The sequence below is a fragment of the Vulpes lagopus genome, chromosome 7 (genome assembly GCF_018345385.1).
Source record: "Vulpes lagopus strain Blue_001 chromosome 7, ASM1834538v1, whole genome shotgun sequence".
Lineage (NCBI taxonomy): Eukaryota > Metazoa > Chordata > Mammalia > Carnivora > Canidae > Vulpes > Vulpes lagopus.
In genome coordinates, this window is record NC_054830.1 from 118,296,033 (window position 1) to 118,320,694 (window position 24,662).

A 24,662-nucleotide genomic window follows, 5' to 3' on the forward strand; every position below is an offset into this window, starting at 1 on the left:
TGTATCAGCAAATTAGTTCTGGTAGCCAAAAATAAAAGCTGCCTTCTCTTGTCTGCCAGTTAGAGGGAGATGTTTGTCCCTCAGTGAAAATTTAAGTTACAGATTTAGAACCACCTGTATGTTTGGTTTCACATAGTAGTATCTAAAAACTTACTTGCTTTGGGAGAGGTTTCAACTACAAATGTTAACATGATTGTGTCTTTGAATAGCATAAAATACGTCTATTAAGCATCAAGTGGTTCTCCCATTTTGTCAAGCAGAGAACAACACTTGCTATAAATCAAAATAACCATAGAATTTATTTTTCCCCCATCATATTGAAACCATTTGTCTGTTTAAGTCATGGAATTTTACCCAATCTGGAATAGTTAATGGTATTTAGAGGTACTTACCATGTATTAGGTAGTTGTCTAGTTGCTCTACTTGTGTTAATTTTATCTGCACAGCCCTTGGAGGTAAGAGAGATGATTGGTCCCATTCTACCAGGGAGGACCTAAGGCTAAGAGAGATTAAACCAGTTATCCAGATTCTTGGTGTAGGAGACAGAAACAGGGTTTGAATCCAAGCAACTTGGCTCCAGGACACCGCCTAAAGCTCTCCCATAAACACTAAACTGTGTGACTGCTCTCAAGAGCTAGGCATTGATTCTTAAGCATTTCATCAGATTTTCTCCTTTTCCAAGCTTAGTTACTTTCCAAAGGCACATTTTGCTTAGTATCGATTTCAAATGCATTACATCTAGTTCCATGAAACTTTACAATTGAATTGATTTAGAATTAAGTAGTTCATCTTTCAGAAAAGTTTAGATAATGAACTTTATTTGTTTCTCAGCATTTGGTCTAAGTTTCGCAATAGAGTTGTAGTCCATCGCCACCTAATATAAATTATTACTATTATTTATTTTATCTAAAAGTTGGCTCTGTTGTTGGGTAAATAGGGGATAAGCTGGTCCACACATTATTTTTCTAAAGTAGGCTCCATGTAGAGCCCAGTGTGGGGCTTGAATTCATGACCCTGAGATCAAAACCTGAGCTGAGATCAAGAGTTGGACACTTAACTGACTGAGCCCCCATGGGCCCTCAGTCCACAAGTTTTATCCTTCTTCACTGTCAGCAGTAAGTCCAGTAGCAAACAAAAGTGTACAAGGTTTCTTGGTGACTGAGATGGGACAAGACATAAGAAACCTCCTAATGGCCAAAACCAAGTTCTATACTAGCAATATATTCAATTTCATAAAGGATACTATGCTTAATATGTCTACAGAAAAGTTTGATGCCCAAAATGGTGACAATTTTCTAGTATTTTCCTTTTTAAAAAAAGGTTTTATTTATTTAGGTTGAGAGAGAGACAGAATACAAATGGGGTGAGGGGCAGAGGGAGAAGCAGACTCTCATCTGCATCCTAGGACCCCAGGATCATAAGGCAGATGTTTAACCAACTGACCCACCCATGCACTCTTATTTTCTAGCATTTTGCAATGTTAAAAGTACATTTTTCAATGTAAAAAATGTTACCAATGCAGAAAAGATGTAGGCATATTATTTTCTGTTTCTTCAATAATTTTAATTCCAACAGGACACAGCTTTAAGTTACAAGATTAAGATGAGGAATAAAGAACAAGTAACCACAGAAAGAAGAGTAATAAATCTGTATGCTCGTATGGCTGTGTCTGGCCAGTGCTTATGAAAAATACACAGTGAAGTCATGAAAACAACTGAGGAAAAGCTGCTTAGGTTTGAAGCACAGAAAAAAGGCAATTAACAAAGGAATAGTGATCTGATGTCCTGCAAAAGTATATATCAATCATTTTTATTGCTCTATATTGCTCTATATGAAGCTGGGTTTGAAGAGAGCTCGGTGCCATTAGATCCAAGAGAAAGTCCTATAAATGGCAGCATATCCTTGAGATCACATAGGATCTGTTTAGAGGTCATGAGTGGATCTCTGAGAAGCTAAGGTAAATAGGCTGAACATATAATGTGTTTTCACTGGCTGTAGGTGACCTATAGGAACAAAAACTTAAGGTCAGATTCTGTGGTTTCACCTTAAGTGCTGAAGGCATATCTCTAATTCCTGTAAAGGAATTCACAGTGTCAGGTAGCCAGACATGTACAACAAAAACTAGAAAGCAATAAATACGGTTCACATAGTTCAGCATTAGTTTGAAAAATTATTTTCCCATCCCCCTTCTTTATCTTTGGCACCTACAGATACACACACACACACACACACACACACACACACACTATTGAACCAGACAAAAAGATACCCGAAAATTTATTAAACAATCCCTACAAAATCAAAGGATAATTAAGATTTTCAATTTAAGCCAGTGTGACTATATGAACAAGTGTGTATGTTTGTCTGGTGGTGGAGCTAGTCATATATAAACTGAGTTCTCTACAAAATCTGTGAGAAATCTGGTGTTTTAAAAAGTGTGCTATCAACAAGAACGCAGCTTCTCAAAAATTCTTGCTGCCTTGCTGAACCACAACAGCAAGTCACTTCAGAGTGCACTGGGGCAAATCACATACTGTCATCATGTCATGGATCATAATGAAGCACAGAGCCTGATTGAACCAACAGCCCTCACTGCTAATCTCCATGCCAGACTGGAGGCTTGAGAAGTTTTCTGATGGGGATAGAGGGGAAGAGATTGAAAGCTGAAGTGAATGATTAAAGCCAAATGAACCCCATAGGTGAAATTATTTCAATAGCAACGTGTCTTATGGCCAGAGTTTTGATGATTAATAAAATGAATAGAACAAGTCAGAAATTCCCTTAGCTACCTCAGGTCAGTGAATAGTAGAGTCAATCAGAGCACAGCAGAATTGCCAGCTGCCTAGGGGCCAGCCTGGAGCCCACCATCCAGAGACACATGGTGAAGAGGAAAAAACGGGTCATTGCAAGGGAAATGGTCCTTTTTCAGCCCTAAAACTGGAAAAAGTGGAAATGTATACATCTGCTGTTCATGTCCTCTTTATTTTTATAATTTTAAGAACTCCCTCAAAGAGAAGGTTACCTTTTAAAGATTCATTGAAGAGTATATTTTTATATTTTATTTTTATTTATTTTAAAAGCTTTTATTTATTTATTGAGAGCCACAGAGAGAGAGGCAGAGACATAGGCAGAGGGAGAAGCAGGCTCCCCATGGGGAGCCCAACACGAGACTCCATCTCAGGACCCCAGGATCACGACCTGAGCCGAAGGCAGACTCTCAACCACCGAGCTACCCAGGTGCCCTGAAGAGTAGTTTTTTTTTTTTAAAGGGTAAATATCGCCATGCAGGTTTAGATACAGGGTCCCACCAGCCAGTCACAATTCTATGTCAGCATAAAGGACTTTATTTTATTGTTGTTCGTTTATTTTCCTGAACATAGAAGTAATTGATTTCCATTGAAGAAAAAATTGAAAAAGAAAAATGGAAGAAGAGAAGTATCCACTGATATTTCTGCTACCAATATAACTGTAAATCATACTTGGATGTATTTTGTGTCCATTGTTTTTCTACACATACATACTTCTTCCAGAATTAAAGCTATAGTGTACATACAGTCTTACACACTGACTTATTTAATTTAGTGATAGGCATTTTTGTCATTAAAATCATTTGTGGGGCCCCTGGGTGGCTCAGTGGTTGAGTGTCTGCCTTAGGCTCAGGGCATGATCCCAGGGTCCTGGGATCAAGTCCTGCATCAAGCTTCTCACAGGGAGCCACGCTTCTCTCTCTTCCTATGTCTCTGCCTTCATCTCTGTGTCTCCCATGAATAAATAAATAAACTCTTAAAAAAAAAAAACATTTGTAATGGCACCATTATATTTCACCATATTCCTATCTATACTGCATTTATTCATTCCTGTGTTGTGGGACATTGACTTTTTTTGGTTGTTATTATTCATCTGTGATAGAGATCCTTGAATTAAGAACATGGTTAAAATTTCTGACTATTTTTTAATGATTATCCCAAAGATCTTTTTTAAAAAATGATGCGTCTCTTTGGGGGAAAACATAGCTATCAGATGAGTGTGTTGCAAAGATGGAGCCCTCCATGGACAAATTCTTGACCTTATTTCTCACTTTAATTCTATGATTCACCAGTGAGTGTATCAAATGCATACTACATAATTTACAAAACTCATTCTTCCTTCAACCTCATCAGCCACACATGTAAGACACAGAGCCGATCTGGTGGCCCATGTGAAGTGCTGTTGAGTTGTGGTTGCTGTGATTAGAGATTCATTGCTTCAGGCGTTGTAGAAATGCAACGCTTTAAGGGTGAGTAACTCTTTCCACAGATACTACCACAGCTAGATAAATGATACCTTGGGAAAGTTATAAATTTCTATCACTTGATTTCAACTGGAGAATATAATACCACAATGCTGACTCCTCCGTCCTCATCAGATCACAAACAATGATAGACTTTCCATCTGATTCGACATGGCAGCTGAATCTACTGTATCCATTTCTGACTCGGCAAGACTGTCAATCTCACCACTGAATAATATAAAACCTGCATTTGCCAAGTCTCTTGCTTGCATGCCAGATGGAAGAAAACTGCCACCATAGCCAATTTGAAAGCTTGAGTGTCTGATCAGAGGAGGAAAAAAATCATAATTCTTGTGATCAAGAATGGAAAGAACCATGTGATGATCTATGAATGGTGAACTTATGGAGGAAGAATAAAAAAGCAGGACATGTAAGCTAACAACACAATCTACCTCTTGCCAGACATGGCTAATGAGTATTCATGTAAACATATAAAAGCAATATTTTAATGAAACTGGTGTGCTCTAGAAAGTACTTCTCAGCTCTGCAAAATTGCTATACCCCCAACCATTTGGTAAGTGAGCTCTCCAAGGCTCTGCTGCAAATGGGTCACAGGAAGGGAAAATATACTACGGATGAGGGAATTACCCTGATCAAAGTGTAAATATTTTAGAATGTAAATCTGCACAGGGTAGGACTCTGCTCATTTCTATCTGTTTAGATCTGGCATAGAATCATACATATTTAGGCACTGTTTTTACTGTGTGATGATAATATGATTGGGGTAGCAATAATAACATTTTGAATTTTTATAGGACCTGATAGCCAATGGAGTTGAAGTGTAGTACAGTATGCCAACCCAAAATATGTCATTTTAGCATGACTATTTGGAGCTGAAGTCAATTGAGGAGAAGCAGAGAAAAGTCAAGCTCTCTGCCCTCCCTCTATTTGACTAAAAGCAGAGTATGCATTTGTCAAAGGTTCCCTTTATTACAAAAAGGTTTTATTTATTTACTCATGAGAGACACAGACAGGGAGAGAGAGAGAGAGAGAGAGAGAGAGAGAGAGAGAGAGAGGCAGAGACACAGGCAGAGGGAGAAGCAGGCTCCATGCAGGGAGCCTGATGTGGGACTCAATCCTGGGACTCCAGGATCATGCCCTAGGCTGAAGGCAGGCATTAAACCACTGATCCAAGGGTTCCCTTTTACCAGGAAGGACAGCAGTTACTCACCGAGGACAGTCCAGAACAGAATCCAGGAAACTACATAACAAACATTGCTCAAATGAGCCAACATCTACCATCCGTTCCCCCCTATATATTTGCCTTCCTATAATTTGCTCATTCTAAAAGCACAAAGCTCTTTCCCTTTGTCTTGTTCATTCACTAAAACATTATTATTCTTTTGCCATGATGCTGTATCAGTCCAAGTTTTGGCTCCCGCTTTGATCTACTCATCACTGGGTACTCCCGTGTGTGTGTGTGTGTGTGTGTGTGTGTGTGTGTGTGTGAGAGAGAGAGAGAGAGAGAGAGAGAGATGCACATGTCTATATGCTTGTCTTTGTGTCTCTGTTATTTTTTTAAGATTTTATTTATTTATTCATGAGAGACACAGGGACATAGGCATAGGGGGATGTAGGCTCCCTGCAGGGAACACGATATGGGACTCTATCCCAGGACCCTGGGATCATGCCCCAAGCCAAAGGCAGATACTCAACCACTGAGCCACCCAGGTGTCTGTTATTCATCTTTCTTTTATCACTTTAACTTATGGGGACTCTGGCCAGAGAACAGGAAAAGAAAAAGATTTTTCCCTGGCCTGCAAAGTGCTCACATCTATTATCATTATTATTATTTTGATGTGCACACACACACACATTACAAAACTCAGAGGTGGATAGACATGAATATTTATAGAGGAGGAAACTCAAATAAGATTCACATACAATATTTCATAGCCAGGAAGAAATGGGTCTGAGATTGATAACAGGTTTTCTCACTTCCTGTCTTTCTACTGTACTTTTGTACACAGACAAAATCCTAAACTTAGCCTCAAGGCACTCATACAAGGGCTTTGAAGGTAGAGCTTCCATGACTGACTTACAGAGGTAGCTGGCAGAGACGGTCCATTCGCCAAAGATGGCTTACATGGGCTTTTGGTCAGAATACATGTGTCTAAAATGGTTCCAAGAGGCATTTTGTGATTTGGTTTTTTTGACCATTTTGGTACTTTATGTTCTAGCATTTGTTTGCCTATCCCTCAACTTTTATTTCCTACTTAATTTAGTTCAGGTCCTAGTGAGTGACACTCAATATCAGAGCAGACAGTAGAGTCGGAGAGCCGATATGGACTTTGCAGGTCTAGGTACTGTGTTTGGGCTGTCACTACTATTGAGGACGTCAACCAAGAGGGAAGTTGCTAAAGATTATTGGGAAAATATTTGTGAAACTGTATTGAAGTTCAAGTAGTGAGAGCATAATTTTTTGTTGTGCCATGACCATGATACTATTTTTAAATAATATTCTATGTAGGTATATTTGTACTTGCATTTGATGTGTTTCCAGTGTCTCTGTGTGTATTGTGCCTATGTGTACATGTCTGTGTGTTTGATGTGTAGACATATGTAGATGTATGTAGCGCATGTAAGAGTATGTGTGGATATCGTATATTACATGATAGGACGTTCGGAAAATTGGTTAGAGCTGTGAACTCATGGCCTGAATAGTTCTCCTGGTATTTTTATTTTTTGCATGTGAGACATCTTTGTAATATTTGACTTTTTGAGTAGTATTATCATTTGCACATTACTAAAAGTAAATTATTAATAACTTCCTGAGGCATATGCTCTTCTATGAAGTCTTTGCCAAAGAGGAGAGGTGGGATCTTAGGTAACTTGCTTGCATTTGAGGATATTCTAGCTCTGGCCTGATCTCTGACTTGAGGATCATAGGTTGGCAGAACTTGAATCAACTTGTCTTCCATTCTCATGAGTTTGTGCATAACCACCCCTGTAACTGGAGGCTCTGGGTTTCTTCGTTTGCTCATTTTTATTTGTTTGTTTGGTGTTCACCTCTTTTTAATAGAACAGCAGGGAAATTGGATTGGAGATGCTCTGTATTTTTCCCACCTCCCTTGACTTTCACAACTTGCGTCATGGAAAGACTTTCCCCCAATATAGTGAGTGCATCCTGTATGTCATTCCCATGGTACTTGCCAAATACCTCTTTTCCAATGCTTGCCACAATGAGTGTCACTCTTTGTTGTCTTGTTTCACTGCTAGACTCTGATACGGTAAGGACCTAGGCTGTTGTATTTGTACTTGGTGCATGGTACTTGGCCACCCACTAAATACTGGCCTGAAGGCACAGATGAATCAACAGCAGGTAATGGGGAAAGCTCCCAGGATCTCATGCAAATGCTGAATATAAAGAATTAGTCCTGAACGTGGAATCCTTCTCCTCTGCTGACGAGGCAAACAAAGCCAATTTTCAAAATAACTACATGGTAAATAACATTAGTGGCAGAATTTAGTGGAGAAGTGAGACAGCCCACGTGAAAAAGAACCTCTTTTTTCTATGTGAAGTTTCAGCTTATTTTGCTGAGTGTAAAATTCTTTTATATACTTCAAATCGAAGGAAGGAGGCTGGCTTTATTATAGAGGCATGAATGCAGAATGAGGAACTTTGAAAAAGAAAAGCAGTTGAAATTCTGCATAGAAAATGTTCTAAAAAGCGAGGGCATGCACGCTGTTGTATATTTGGGAGTAAAGTGACCATGAAAAGGAAAGAAAAGAGACAGAAAAACTCCTTCCTATTTGTACCAATAAAATGTAAATGTCTGTTATTTCCCTGCGAACATCATCATATTGGATTTGTAGAGCACTGCTTCCTGGAATTTAAAATGCAACAATCCACAGACAGAAACTATTCCTCTGGCAGCCAAACCTTGAAGGAAAAAAAGACAAAACCCAAAAAACAAAAAACTGGGATTAAAAGCAAATACGTGTGAACAAAAACATTCTTTCCCAACTCGCATACTAGAAATCAAACCAATTTTATTTCCAACTATTAGCAAGAAATGCCCTGCCTATTTACCACCTGCATTTTCCCAATAATTTATAATTAGAACTCAGCAGTAAGTATTGATTTCCAATTGATGGATATCATCTGTGTCCTAATAAACTGACAGACCTTCAGAAATCTATCCAGGAAGACCTTTAGAATCCATGACATGAGTTCACCATATTTTATTTAACATGAGAGGAAATTTGCATTTCATCTCTCCGGCTTTTACGAAGCTGCTGTAAATGATTTAGCTTCGCTTTTAGATTTCAGAGTCATTTCATTTCAATTTGGGCGCACTCTTGTATAATTCTTAGCCTTTGTTCAACCAAATGTAGACGACCGACATTTAGCATGTGGAATAACATGTCAGAAATATGGGATGCTTAAATTCACAGTTTGTGGATTCAGTAAAGATGTGGAATAAAGCCTTTGATGCGTGTAAAAATCACAGTAAAATGTAAGTGAAACCTAATTGTAAAATGTAAATGCGGTCTAATTGTTTACCATGCTCTTGTAACTGGAATCCTGCTGGGTAATATGCCACAGCATCCCTTAGGAAGTGGTAATGCCACGTTGCTGAAGTCCGGGGAGGGTTGGCTCTGATAAATGCTATCATTGTTTATGAGCAAATAGGCGGGGCATCTCTGTCAGGAGTGAGATCTTGTGTTTTATGGGGCTGGCAGCTTATTCAGGGCATGGCCACCAAGGGCAGATGACACATTCACACAGAAAAGTCTAGGTTTGCAGATGGGAAGCCAAGATTCATGTCCTTAAAAGGGAGCTCTGGCCAAACTGAGGATCCTCGATGAATGCATTATTTTCTTATTTTTCCAAATCTGAGAAAAAACACAATAAGGTAGAGAAGGCCTCATCGTTAAATGCTTTTCATTACTAATGTGTCAGTTTATCATAACTTCCATTTAGATTTTTCTAGCAGAATCAAGTATTTGTGTGTGTGTGTGTAGGGGGGTCTTGTTTTTAAGGAAGACAGCAACAAACAGGTTAAATATAAAGTAAGCGCCCTTGAGCATTTCTATGTGGATTTTGTTTGTTTTCTGTAAAAAAAAAAAGGATCCTATTAGCAGGTTCATTTGTATAATAATTATTCATTAAAATAGGCTCTGAGGCAATGAAATACTGCACTTGAATTCCAGCACAAAGCCTTTAAAAAGCTAAAATGTCAAAACAATAAAACTAATTAAGGCAACAAAATAGCCTTTTCCAGCTTAATGACAAGCTGGTCCAAAAACACACTTCAATGATTTTTCTTTCCTCCAGAGACACTTTAAGTAAAGCAAGGATAGAATTTTCCACCATCATTATGGAACCCAGTGTCATCTAGGAACTTAGCCCAACTGAACCGTATGGCAGAGGAGGTAACATGTCTACTTTTGGCTTCTCTCCCTCCCTCCTTCTCTCTCTCTCTCTCCCGGACCCTCCCTGCCTGTCTTCCACCAACATTTATGAAGATTTCCATGCTCCAGGTACTGTGAGGGGCTAGCACACTGAGACAGCTGTGGAAATGGAAGTCAGGCAGCTGATGAACCAGACCAGAAGACAACACATAAGCTAACTCTAATCCAGGGAAGAAAAGGAACATGTTTTAAGGACAGAAGAGTTGTAAGAATGGTATATAGAACTTCTGCATCCCCTGTGCCCGGAGATCGGATTCAAATTCTGCCAACTTCTTCCAGCAACATCTTTGTAGCAGCGAAAGATCCATTTCAGGATCATGGGTTGGTCCCAGTTGTCACCTCCCTGGAGTCTCTTTGATGTGAAACAATTCTTCATGATGTCTTCAATTTTTCATGGTGTTAATCATTTTTTAAGATTATAGGTTGGTCATGTTATAGGCTATCTCTTGATTTGGGATTGTTCTATGTTTGTGCTGATTATTAGATCTTGATAATACATTCTTAGCTGTGATATTACAGGTACTGGGCTCTTTTTATTATATCCTGTTGGGTGGGCCATGATGTCTCTTCTTCCCACTGGTGGTGGTGGTTACACTGGCATTTGACTTATATATCATCCTCTAGGATTTTCCACTGTGAGTTAACTTTTTAAAGAAAATCCAGATTAATAAATATTTCATAGGCAGGTATTTTGAGACCACGTAACATTCTTTTCCTTGGGCAGCCCCGGTGGCTTAGCGGTTTAGTGCCGCCTTCAGCCCAGGGTGTGATCCTGGAGACCTAGGATTGAGTACCCCCTACATCGAGCCTGCTTCTCCCTCTGCCTGTATCTCTGCCTCTCTCTCTCTCTCTCTCTCTCTCTCTCTGTCTCTTATGAATAAATAAATAAAATCTTTTTAAAAAAATCTATTCCTTGCTCGTGTTCCCTCATGTTTTAATATCTTTGGATGTTTCCTGCTTCAGTTAATTTTTACTATAATGGTTGTCCAAAGATGGTTTTCTAATGCCATTATTCCCTCTATATTTAGTATGTATCCTTACTAGGTGGCTTTGTGTTATGAGGAATAGCTCTCTCTTCTTATTTAAATATGTTTTCACTTATTTATGTCAGTGTCAACATATAGACTCTTATTTTTTATTTCTGTTCTTCAGTAGATTAGAATCCATTCCCACTATTGTTTATCTTGATTCACAGCTTTTTTTTTTTTAAAAGATTTTATTTATTTATTCGAGAGAGAGAGAAAGAGAGAGAGAGAGAGAGGCAGAGACACTGGCAGAGGGAGAAGCAGACTCCATGCAGGAAGCCTGATGTGGAACTCGATCCCTGGACTCCAGGATCATGCTCTGGCTGAAGGGAGGCGCCAAACCACTGAGCCTTCCAGGGATCCCCTTTGATTCCTAGCTTTGACCAGTGGAAGCTCCCTCAAGTTTGCTTCTGTGTCTTCTTGATATGACTTCATTATTCTAGGAGCATTTCCTTACTTTTTGGTAACACATGATACTTCAGGTTCCTTTGTACCACAACCATCTGTGCTACAGGAATCATCTGTTTTCCCAGGGGTTCTGGCACATTTAGGGTGGTCTTTGGAAGCCAAGGTTTGGGCGCCTAGACTATCACAGCTCCTTCCCCCTTTCAGTGTGAAGAGTTGGTGTTTATATATAAGTCTGCGCACGTATATGAACATAAGTGTACATGTACAGTTCTATTTTATATTTACCTATCTTTATTCATAGAAAACCTTGAATTAACATCAATGCCATCTATTCCAAGCCAACACCACAAGATTCATTGTAGCCTTCTCCTTTCTGTGCTTGTATCTATCTTTTCCGATGGGGAGAATCCTGTCTCTCTTTATTTTAACATTCCTGTATTTAGTTCTTCAGTCAAACCTTCTCTGTTCCCATTCTCTGCTCCTCCCTCCCCCTCTCCACCCCAGTTCAGGCTCAGACCTGCTTAGTCTGGTGACCTCCTTGTTCAAGCTTGCCTAATGCCTTTTTGAGGAAAGAAGAGACAGAAAGAGGGAGGAAGCACTTTTTTTTTTTTTAAAGAAATGAAGAGAATAGGAAGAGGTGTGGTTGACACTTGATATCTTGTTATGTCAGTATGCTTTCATTTTCAATACAGTTGATATTGATCTGATGGCTATTATGGTTGTTGTGTGTGCAGGATCAGTCAGTGTTGGTGTATAGAACAGTCCTTGGACTCCACTGTGTAATTCTACTATTCTAGTAGCTCCCAGACACTCATTCAAAAGCTCATGGAACACCCAGGCCTTTCTGATTGTTCTCTTCATGTTCTGGTCTGGTCTAGAATATCCATTAATACTCATTAGGCAGCAAGAAGAATAATTTTGTTTTCCTAATATTAATAAAGACATAAACTTGAAATAAAAACTAAATTATCATTAGAGGGAAATCCCTGTGAATCATTGGTCTGTCTCACAGCCACTGCCTCATAGAAGATGGAGGAAGACCCCATTGGGTAGATGTTTGAACTGGGTCTTGATAGAAAGGTTGGATGTAGAGCAGTGTTTCTTCAGATATTTCTTAGAGCATTTGTCCTAACACATGGGCTTCAAAAAAGTGTCTCAGGGTCAAATAAATTTGGTGAATATGTCATTCTATAAACTTACTTTTAAAAAAATCACAGAAGGCCCTGAGAAGTCCTTTAATAAAGAAATTTGCTAACCATTTCTTTACTCAACTTCTCCTCTACTTGTTTAATGACAAATTTTGGGTGATAATTAATCCACAAAAAAATATGTTACACATATGAGGAAAAGGAAAATTTAAAATGAAAGATAGAAAACTGAGAGGAGGTGGGACTTGAGTATTCCAGGTTGGCAGAAGAATCTGGTGGACGGAAGCATGGGCAAGATGAAAAGTCTTCAATGCAGGTGCAACATTTGAACTTTATCCAGACGAATGTATAATAGGAGGCAATTATTATGTTTTCTGCACTGTTTACAGATTTGAAAAGAAAAACAGTTGTTGAGTGTCCCTTGCGCCTCAGCTACACACACACACAACTTTAACTAAACCCACAGAGCTTATATCAACAGGACTTTACTTTTCTGTTGTCTTTAACAGCATGTCTACTAATCCAGGGGAATCTTGCACAGGCAGATAACTTGATTATTCATTATAGGAGCTTTCTAGAAAGACTTCAACTCTTCAGTGGAAAGGATCAACAGTTTACAGAGTCCCCAAATTCTTTGAATTCCTTGCCTCAAAAAGTCTTGTCTTGCCATTTCCACTTCAAGGAGATCAAAATAGGCCACCCCAGACATGCCACTTTGGCATAAGGATTATTCTGAGTGAACATAATTGAGATTCAACAGAAGCAGAGAGAAGCCATCTCAGAGCTTCTCTTATCTAACTAAGAGCGGCAACTTCTGGAAAATAAGGCTGCCATAAATTCCTTCTTTTGGGTAGATTCACTCCCAGAAAAGAGAATGCGAACAAAACTCACCCAAATTCCTTCTCTGGGGGAATTTTATGACCCTGAATGATAAAGAAAGACCTCTCATAATGTGTAGATAGCCATTATCCAAACTTTCTTATCTCTTGGTTGTTTTCCTAAAAACCCCTTTGTCTTTCTTAAAGAAACATATCTGTTTTTCCCTTAAAGAAGCCTTTTCTTCCTTTTCTCTAAGTTAGGTACATAAGCCTTTAACTTTAATTATGTAGTGAGTCATCTCCTTCTGTTGCTGGCTTCCATGTGCAAACAAACATCTTTCTCCTGTTAATCTCTCTTTTCAGTTTAATTCATAGGACCCCATCACTAAGTTTAAGAGAGTAGAGGAAAAGATATTTCCTCCTTATACACTCATGCTAAACTGTTTTATCATGATTCTCCTCAATCCTATTGAGGATACACATTGAAAGAATGTGGTAAACAATACATTTAGCTGTGTTCTTTGTGGGTGATAACTGGGGAGCCAATGTTCAACATTCTCTATATTATCTATCTATCTATCTATCTATCTATCTATCTATCTCCCTCTCTATCGTTTTATCAGTTAAACCATTTTTTAAAACCAAAAACTGCCAACAGTTTCAAACTTAAATAAGGGGATGGTTATTGAAGAGGATCCTTTAGTGATGCTATTTAGTAATACTACTTGATTCTCAGTCAGTACTCTAGGTAGAAAACAGGTCTCAGTGTGGCTAGCATCATTTTGTGGTTAGGAGAAAAATATATAGCATGAATAAATGGGAGTTGATAGTTCTGGAAAATTCAGAAGGGGTCTCCTCTTCACTACAGAAATCAAAGCTTGGAATGGATCTGGAAGCAGTGTGAGATTGGTAAACTTCCAGGAGAAGCCTGCCTTGCAGGCTATAAAAGAAAGCCTGTTGAGGAAAAAAATCCCAGACAGGCAAGTCTAAAACATTTCAAGGAGGAAAAAGAATGTAAGTAAATTGCTTACGTATCCAACAAAACAAAGTGACAGTTCAACAAACCACAAGAACCCAGAGTTATTAATTTTAACTTAAACTTAATTCAGTGGATGCATCTTTTCCCTTGTAGCTTCATTTAGAAAAAAACAGTAATTTGAGAGAGAGATAGTAAGAGAGAGCACAAGAATGAGGAGAAGGGTAGAGGGAGAAGCAGATTCCTTGCTGAGCAGGGAGCCTGATGTGGGTCTCAATCTGCTCTTGCACTGGAATCTTCAACCTTCAATTCTTTATTTTCCTAATTGTTTGAAAAAAAAAAAAAAGATGACATGGTTACTGTTCACATGAAACAAGTTTTTCAGGTTCTTAAAGACATTTAAGAAGCGAGCATGCACACATTGTATGTTTGCAAACTTGGGGAGTGATTATTTTAGCAAGAACATTGTCCTGATCGTAAGACAAAGACAGGAGCCCTGACACTATAATATGTTGTTTGACTATTTCTGAGAAGATAAAAAAAAAATTAATCCATCATATTTGTGAGATAAAAATACTATCTTATTAATATACATTACATTTCTTTGGAAAAGACTCTCTAACAAAATAGAATGATTACCCAGCTTAAACTATTTAGTGTTTATCTACTCTTTACTTCTTGTATCATGTGTGGTTTGTTCACATTCTGCTTTTATTTGTCTCTTAGGTTATTTATATTTTATTTATTAGCTTGTGAGAACACTTTATATAGTAAGGAAAACACCCCTTTTCATCTCATGCATGTACACACATTTTTGCCAGTTTCAGAATGCAGAATTTTTATGTATTTTTTGTATCCAAATCTCTGAGCAATTATTCTAAATTCCTCTTATGCTTTATTTATTAATTTCTGTACAATGACACTGCAGTATCCTGAAATTAGAGAGTAATATACATTTTGTTTTGATTGGGTTGAGTTTGGTTTCAGTTCTGTTGAAACTGAGGTTTTATTTATTTATTTTTTAAAGATTTATGTATTTATTCATAAGAGACACAGAGAGAGGCAGAGACACAGGCAGAGGGAGAAGCAGGCTCCCTGCGGGGAGCCAGATGTGGGACTCGATCCTGGATCCTGGGATCACACCCTGGGCCGAAGGCAGATGCTCCACTGCTGAGCCACCCAGGCGTCCCAAAACTGAGGTTTTAGTGAAAACTGAAAAGCTATTTTAGCTGAAAGAGGTTTTATAGCAAAATGGAAGTTACTAGAAAAGATAAGAATAGTAAAATTTTGGAGTTTGAGTTCATTCAGTTTGATTTAACCAATGTTAATTCACTGCTACACAGATGGTCTTTGGATGGATCTTCGAAGCCAGTGGTTTTCAGCTTTGGCTAGACATTAGAGTCTCTTGAGAAACGGTCCGTTTTTCTGTTGTCTGGGCCCTCCTTCCAAGGAATTTGATTTAACTGGTCTGGGTGAAGCATATGCATCAATATTAAAACAAAAACAAAAGCAACTTCTTAGTTACTTCTAATGTGCAGCCATAGTTGAAAACCAGTTAATCCTTTTTTTTTTTTTTTTTTCATCTCTAGAAGTAGAAACTAAGCCTGGGCAATGACTCTGAACTTGAGAGCTTAGGTAAATGCTCAGGCGTCCTGATAGTTGGCCTAGCTTGCTTTCTCATGGAATCATGGGCAGGAAGACTTGAGGATCATTTCCCTGGTTTTGAAGGCCACCTTTTTCTCTTCATGTTGGTGAGCAGTTGGTTTCATGATTCCATTCATTCTTTTTCTAGTTCCTTTCCTGCTATAACTGTCCTGTCAACGCTTTGCCTTAATATCCCGTCCCCCCCCCCCCCCCGCCAACATCCTCACCACATGTAAAGATAAGCAGACAGACCTAGAAATCTAAATATTTATTGTACATTTTCATTGATTCTTGAAGCTCTGCCCTCCTTTTCTTTCTCAGAGATTGGCAGTGGATTGAAAAGAGACGTGGGATGGGAAACAGATGGATGAGGGAAGAAACGGAACAAGACATGGGGACAAGGCGACAGCAGAGCTAGAGCATATACCAGAAGGATCCACTTCCTTCTGCCTTAGAGTTTCTTGCTCCTTGCCAATGTAGTGAAGCCCTCTTAAACCCTGAAATGTGGGGGGAGGGAAGCCTTTGCCAGAAGCGGAGGGAGGCAGGGGCATTGATTTATGAAGCTCAAGTGCTGAGAGAGTTGATGATGATAGCACATTTTCTACATTTTCTAAGGCACTGTGACAGCTGGTACGGTGTCTCGAATCATCTACATTCTGTACATTAAAAACAAAGGTAGTCTTAGAAAAGTTTTACCCGACTACTTTGACTTCCAAATAAGATGAATATTCCAAGTAAATAATCCAACTAGATGTTGATGCTGTAGCAATTTTATCTATTTTATTTAGTGTCATAAACCCAGTACTTAGAACAGCCCTTGACACACAGAGTTGGAGCTCAGCAGATTATTTGTTTAATGAATGAATGAATATCAGATCCAAGTCATAAAGCCAGATTCCCCCAGGGGGTTCAGGCAGGATGAAAAATGACTGAGTAGCAGGATGCTCTGGACATCAAGAATCCTATATGTATGTGTTATTTATTTCTTGTCTTTTATATTTTACTAAAATGCCATGTTAGGCAAAGTGTTGAAGACCACATTTGGCACAGAGCAGCCATTCTGTGATCTCTGTACGTGGTCACTGTAGTATTTTTGTAATTCGTGAATTTAGATTATGGTAAAACCAAGCCCCTTTGAGTACTCTTTATTTCTCAATGTCATGAGGGTTTCCACAGGTTGCTTAGATCATATAGCCCAGTGTTTCAAAGCTGGATGAGGCCTGAGAGATGATAGGCACAACCATCTCATTTTTGAACGATGAAGCTGCTGCCCAGAGAGGTTAAGTGAAGTATTTGAAATGAAACAACCTGGGAAAAGTGAAACAATTCTGGATCTAGGGGACTGGAATCCCAATCTGGTGTTATAGCTCCCACGTCATGCTGACTGTGCACTTTATGGAAAAAGCTTTATTGCATTAATTCTCTAAATGATCATTGCTTAACTGGAACCATGCCTGCTTTTATTTTAATTGAGATTTTATTTTCGCCTGCCTGGAGCAAGGAGAGCATTATGGTATTTTAAATGAGAACCAAGGAATTACCTGCACTTCAAATATTAGCAGTTATATTCTGCTAAAGACGCATGTGGACTATCTATTAGAAACACATCGTAGGTAAACCAGAAACATTTCATACTAATTGTTATAAGCGTATTATCCATCAAAATGTAAATTTCCCAAAGAGGGCTTTATGTGGCTCATAATTTCCTTTATTACAAAATGGACTTGAAAACTCTGGCTGGCTCCTTGTCCTTATGTAAAACCTTCATTTCCTGTGGTGGCTCCAATTTATTTTTCCACAGCTTTAACAGCTTTCACACTGTGATTTTCTATATCTGTTGCAAATGTTCAACAATTTACAGAGAAAATTTTAGTCCATGGCTTTCTGCTTTTAGCTTTTCATGTATAAAGATTAAAGAATGAATGTGCAATCAGCAGATATATAGAAAACATCTCCTGCTAGAATAAAATAGATGGTTCAACTTCTGAAACCCCAATGGAATTTATAATATCTACCTACAGCACTTCCTCTCTTTTGTATTGTGCCTTCTGATAAGTAGGCTCCCAGAAGAGACAATTTGGGAAGCTGGAAAGTACTTTATTTTCCTTTATAGCATGACATAGCATCGTCCAGACCTTGTAGGTGGGAGAGACGTCGCAAGCAGAAAGGCAGGAGGAGACCTAGAGGTGATAGTGACTGACAAATCAAAAGGAAGTTTACACTGCCTGACGCAAACCTTCGAGGCTGGCGCTGTTTTGGAAAATAGCACAGAATTTGAGATTACACCTAGAATATTGATTATCAGCTGTCGCTACCTTAGGACTTAAAAACATGGTAATGCAGTCAGGTGCCTTCATGCTGGCACATTACTTGGAGGCAAAGAGCTGGTGGTTCCTGATAGTATATGTGGTTGGGGTGTGTGTCTGTGTCTGAGATAGAGGGGGAGAGAGAGAGAGAGACAGGGTGGGTAGGTGGAAAGAGAGAGAGAGAGAGAGAGAGAGAGAGAGAGAGAGAGAGAGATTTGCATTTCTTTAGTAAAAACACCAGCAAGTGTAAAAATGGTTTTCGTTGAGGTTGGTCTATAAAAGAACAGCTAAAACATAGGCAGGGGAGTCTTCAGCTGTCCATTTTGCTCTGACCTATAGATATGGGGATCCTGCCTACCTCTCAGACTGCAGGGGAGGTGCTCATGTTAGGTCTCCAGTCCAGCCTGTGTGCATCTGCTCTGTCTTACCCAAGCCTCTCTTGTAAAAACAAGAGCTACTCTTCCAGAAATGCACAAATGTGAAAGCTTTTATTTACATCTTTATTTTGTCCCCCTTTTTAAATTTGGGGGACCTAATGGAATCAGTGGTTCCAGGGTTCCTAACTCAGCTGCTGTAACCTGGCATATGCATTTGGAAGCACATTTTCGCTGCCTGGTTATCCCTGCATCAGGTGTGGAACCACTGGGGACTGAAACAGTAATTTCATGGGCTCACTTGCATCCCCTCAAAATTCATGTGTTGAAGTGCTAACCCCCATCACCTCAGAAGGTGACTGTGTTTGGAGATAAGGCCTTTAAAGAAGTAATTAAGATACAGGGAGGTCCTATGGTAGGCCCTAATCCAATATGACTGATGTCCTTATTTAAGGGGAAATTAGGACACAGACAGGCATAGGGGAAGGACCACCGGGAGAAGACAGCCATCTCCAAGCCAAGGAGAGAGGCCTCAGAAGAAACCAGCCTTGCTGATCCCTTGCTCACTGACTTCTGTCTTCCAGAACTCTGAGAAAATACATATCTTTCGGCTAGTCCACCTAGTCTGTGGTACGTTATTATGGCAGCCCTAGCAAACTATTACAATGAGTTTCAAGATTATATCAGCTTAATTTAAAACTATTTTATATGACGTTTGACCTTTTACTGTGATTCTGATATCTGAGCCCTCCTTTATGTGTCTATTGTTATTGCACTTTGAAAGACCACCTTCATTTTTATTTTATTTTTTAATTTATTTTTTGTCTAGAATACAATTAGGCAATGGGGAGAAGGCACTGGTTCAGGGATGGGAGGAGCCTTATCAGCAGCGCAATACAAATGATTGCTAGGGAAGGTGGGGAAAGGTTTGGGAGAAAAATTTCACTGTCTTAGGAGTCACATTTCCCTCTACCCTTCCCATCTATTACCTGGTGGTTATGAGTTTGGATTATGGGAGAAAATAGTGGACTATTGGTATTATAACCATATCACAATGTACAGTAACTATGTATGTGAGAGAACTCTTGTAAACCTATTAAGAAGATGGAGCAATAATTTAGCTAAAACTGATATGAGATTGAGATTTAAGTTGGATGTTGACACCGTGCCCAGAAGACAATGATGTCTAGACACCCTTGCCACTCATATGAAGGTCCACAGATCAACAGCACCAGCATCCCTTTGACATTCTTTTGAAATGCACAATCTTGGGTCCTACCTTAGAACTACTGAACCAGAATTTGCATTTTAACAGCATCTCTAAGTAATACAGATTAAAATTTGATCATTATTAATGCATAGTATTAGGTAAGAAACATCTATCAAGGGAGAGACCCCATCGTATGGAGATGATGAGTAGGATGGTCTCATAAGGCAACTGGCACACCTAAGTCCCATCTAAGGTACTGGGTTCAAGAGCTGGGGCCCATAGTTTAAGCTTCTTTTTGTCACTAAGATATTTCTCCAAAATGGGGCAGATCAATAGAAACTTCCTTCCAGCAGTTTCTTGAGTGTTCTAGTGATCCATCCATCTTCCCATGGAGTCAGAGTCGTAAGGACTGAAATTTGCCAGTTCCCAGCTATTCCTAATATACAGTGTTGAACAACATAGATACGAACTGCATGGGTCCATTATGAGTGATTTTTTCCAATAAATACACTACTGTAAATGTATTTTCCCTTATGATTTTCTTAACATCTTTCCTCTAGTTTACTTTATTGTAAGAATATAGTACACCAACATGTTCACTGACTCTTTGTTATTGATAAGTCTTCCAGGCAAGAGTAAGCTATTACTAGTTAAGGTTTTGGGATATGTCAAAAGTGATATGCAGGTTTTTGACTGCGTGGGAGGGTGGTACCCTAACCCTGCATTGTTCAAGGGTTGCCTGTATACATCTCTTGCCCAGCTCTGCTCTCTGGATCTCATAGCGGGATGTGAGAGTGTGATGAGTGATGGAGGAGACACTTGGAGCTTCAAAGGATGCTTTCCTTACATTATTTCATTTCTGATTGACCTCATAATAAAAATAAATTCCTTAGAGGAGAATGAAGAACATTTGATTAATGAAGTTTTCTTTCTAAAACTCCACATGCTGAGGACTGGAAAACATGGTGGTGGGCACTGCACTTGAGTGTCACCATTTTCCTGTTCAACTATCTTTAAATGAGAATCTCTTTGGAGTCCAGTTGCTTGTTTGTATGACTTTGTACTCTTACAACAACCCTATAGTTGTTGCCATTTTGACATGTCCACTGGGGAAACTGAAGTTCAAGGACTGGCGTGTACAGTGCCAGAGTTGGGATTCTAATGGTACATTCCAGAGACTGTAGTGCCTTCCCTAAGCTCTATTTCTGACCATCTGATCTTCTTTCTCCCTCCTCTGTCCTCCTTCCTTTTATATTTTATATTTTTAATTTTTAAAAAATATTTTATTTATTTATTCATGAGAGACACAGAGAGGGAGAGGGAGAGACACAGGCAGAGGGAGAAGTAGGCTCCCTGCAGCGAGCCTGATGTGGGACTTGATCCCAGGACCCCAGGATCATGACCTGAGCTGAAGGCAAAAGCTCAACCACTGACCCACCCAGACATCCCTGCCCTTCTTCCTTTTAGAATGTCCTGCAGCACATCCACTATGACAGCCACTTCTTTCACAGCTCTGGTTTTACCATCCCTACATGTTGGAAAGGATGCTTTTTGAGATACTGTCAAACTCCAAGTTTCTGTAATTTACTCAAAAGGTAACCCATGAGGTGCCTGGGTGGCTCAGTCATTTAAGTGTCTGATTCTTGGTTTAGGCTCAGGCCTTGATCTCAGGGTCATCAGTTCAAGCTCAATGTGGATCCTGCTTAAGATTTTTTCTGTCTCTCTCCTTCTGTCCCTCCACTTGCTCTCTCCCACCCCCCTCCCCCAAAAGGCAACCCCGCACAACCCACATTCAGCCACTTAAGTGTTAAAGTTAGTTCCAATAGCACATCTTTAAATGCAAAGAAAGAAAAATAACCGTGATGGGCACCCTGGTACGTATAGAACAAAGCCAGGTGCTGCATCTCCCTTTTCTCATCATTCTTTGTCCCTGCTGCATGGGCTAAGCCTTGAACGAAAGCAGGGGAGGGCTTTGGGGCACAGAGTGGGCATGGGCAGGAAGGAGGTGGCAAAGGAGGAGCTTGAGAGAGGAAGGTGCAGAACAAAAACAGAACATGGGTACATTTCTTAGTCTTCTAGTGATTTCAAAAGTTGAAAACTAGATTATTAAAAAAAAAAACAGCTCATTGATAGAGTGTCTTTTGAAAATGGAAGGGAAAGGAACAGTTGGTGAGAACAAGATATGGGAAGTGGAGATGTGCCCAAATTGGACATTTCCTGTTTCACAATTGTGCTTCCCAATTAGGAAGCAGTTCACTTCTCCTTCTGAGGCATCACATGAAAAAATCCAGTGCAACTCTTGCGAAGATCATCAGCAAATATTGCTGATTGAATCTTTTTCCAGAGCAAAGACCATTCCTCACGTTAATGACAAGAGTAAATGGAAAAAAAAAAAAAATAACAAGCTACCTTTGGAAGATACTGGCTTGCTGTATCTTAAAATTTAAAGGGTTGAATTGAAAAAGTAGACATCAGTATTGTCAAAGCATAGATAAGGCTGAATTGGGATATTGTTGTAAAAAGCAAGGAACAGATAATGCCAATAATATATGATAGTGTCTATCACTGCCTTCTAATAAGGTATTGTCCAGTGGAGACTTTGATCCTCCAAACAAACACTGGGAATACTTCAGCCCAATATATCATGTTAGTAGAAATGCAAAATAAAGCCTCTATTGGATCAGATAAGAGCTGTTGCCTCCCTTTCTAATGAGAAGCCAGAGTACAATTAATGAAAGCTATGTAAATGTGCTCCCGGCTGTTAAGATTACAAAGAGAGTTCAGGGCTGGGGATAAAGAATCGGGAGAATAGGATCCACAATCAATTACAGAGAAGGTCCTCCTATCTCGGACAGGCACACACATTTTGATAGCTCATCAGGGAACCAACTGCATCCAGGCGCCTTTTGGAAGAAGGATGTAGGAACATGCTCCCTCCTATTTGGGGAATGATACAAGGGGGCTATTTCTGAATGATTAATTAAAGGGAATCAATCTTCATTGCTTTGCTACTGACGTGAAAAGCGCCATGCCTGTGCAATAATCGCATGCAATTATTCAACTACCCCTTTGGCAAGGACAACGTAATTAGTCCTGGTGGTGTCGAGAGATTCTTTTTATTCCCAACAAATTGGCAGTTTTAATCAAGTGTTGCTGGAAATTTATCATAACACAGGGAAACAATAGGTGAAGGTACAGGGCCCCAAGCTGTGTGACTCCTATCTACAATAGTACAAATTTACAATGCTAACAACATGATAAATACTACCAATCCGTGAATGCGTTGATTATAATTTCATATCAGCACCAAGCCTTGGCAGTTCTTATTTGTTTAGAAACACGGCTGTAACCCTTTTGGTGCTGCCTCGCATTTGTTCGCTGAGGAAGTGGAGGTGTGCGCCTTGGGCGCCCGTGGAAGGGAGCTTGGAAGGTTTCAAAGCCCAGAGAACAGGGAAGGCATCCAGGAAAGGGACCCTGCTGTCTCTGCAAGAGCCCCAAGATGAGGAGCAGACTCACCTCTTCCGTTTCTGTGTTTTGCTCAGAAGAGCCTTCCGCTGGGGTGATTCTCCAGGGATCTGAAGACACGCCTTCTTCTCTCCAGTCTCTCTTTTTCCTCCTTCCAGGTGTTTTCATGACTCCTAAGATCTTTGCTTAAGAATAATAGCTATTTATCGAGCCCTGAAAGCCTGCCAGGTATTATATTAAGCAATTTATGTTGTCTGATTAATTCCTCTGTAACACTTTGTATCGGGGAGTTTTATAATTTTTATCATCTCTGATTTTATGGGTGGGGAATTTGAGTCTTGGAACAGGTAGGGCAGTAGAGCAAGGATCCCAAACCAATAGAGCAAACTCCTTTCCACGTCTACCTGCTTAACTTCTGTCCCATACCACCACCTCCTGCGCTCTTAGGTGATTGCTCCTAATTCTTAGAGGTCTAGCAGTAAAAAGGTAGACCTATGTTATATGCCTCAACTTGAGCTACAACATCACTGCCTGCATTATCTCCACTGCTTGCATTAGCTCTGCCTACGTATTCCAAAAAGGAATCACTCTATTACCATCAGGGGCTTGCTTCCATAATGCACATGTATTTGTGCACGTGGGTAGCAGGGAGTTGAAAGGGTAGATATATAAAAAAACCAGAATTGCTGAAATTTACCTCTTTCATATGAATCACCTAGGGTACTTGTTAAAAATTGGGTTCCCAGGGCCTGATTCCAGATCTACCTATTCAGATCCTTCAGGAAAGCCTAGGAAAACTGTCAAGAAAGCATGCCAGGTATATCCTTTTTTTTTTTTTTTTAAGATTTTATTTATTTATTCATTCATGAAAGACACACAGAGAGAGGCAGAGACACAGGCAGAGGGAGAAGCAGGCCCGCTAAACCACTGAGCCACCCAGGGATCCCGTGCCAGGTATATGCTATGACCATGCTCTAAGGCAGCCTATCTCATGGTGTATTCCCCTAGGAGTTAGTCTCATGAGATTTGAATCATTATATGGAAAATACTTCCCCTGCTCAGATAATTTAGGGATATATGGATTAAAAGATGTTTAAGGAATCTCTTCTAAAAGACTTCAAATTTGATGCTTAGAATTTTGAGGAGAAACTGGTAGTCACATGCTTGCCTAAATCCTCTCACTGTGGATCTCTCTTCCTTATGGACTCTCTCCCGGGACTAGGGATTTGCAGAGTATACCCTGGGAGGTCTAGGTCCGGAGGAGCTTAATGAAATAAAAGCATCACCCAAAAAACTTCAACTTGAACAGGTATGGAATCATCTGGGGGCACAGTTAGCCAGTATCTCTTCCCCGAAGGTGGTTTAAGGCAGTTTCTGGGAAAACATTTATAAGGAAACAGTGACACATGTATCCCGAAATTAGAGAATGTGCTGCCTTTGCTCATTTCAGGTGAGCTTGAGAACTGTTTTAAATATTTATCTGATGTGAGATTTTAACGGCGTCTCCCTGGAGTCATGCAGCAATGGTCCTCCAGAAATA

At 39.6% G+C, this 24,662-nt stretch overlaps 1 long non-coding RNA gene across 4 annotated transcripts in view; it reads left to right on the forward strand.

Annotated features, from left to right (window-relative positions):
• The window catches only part of LOC121494892, a 207,981-nt gene that overhangs the window by 59,601 nt on the left and 123,718 nt on the right, over nucleotides 1-24,662 (forward strand). The gene's annotated exons all lie outside the window — the stretch shown is intronic.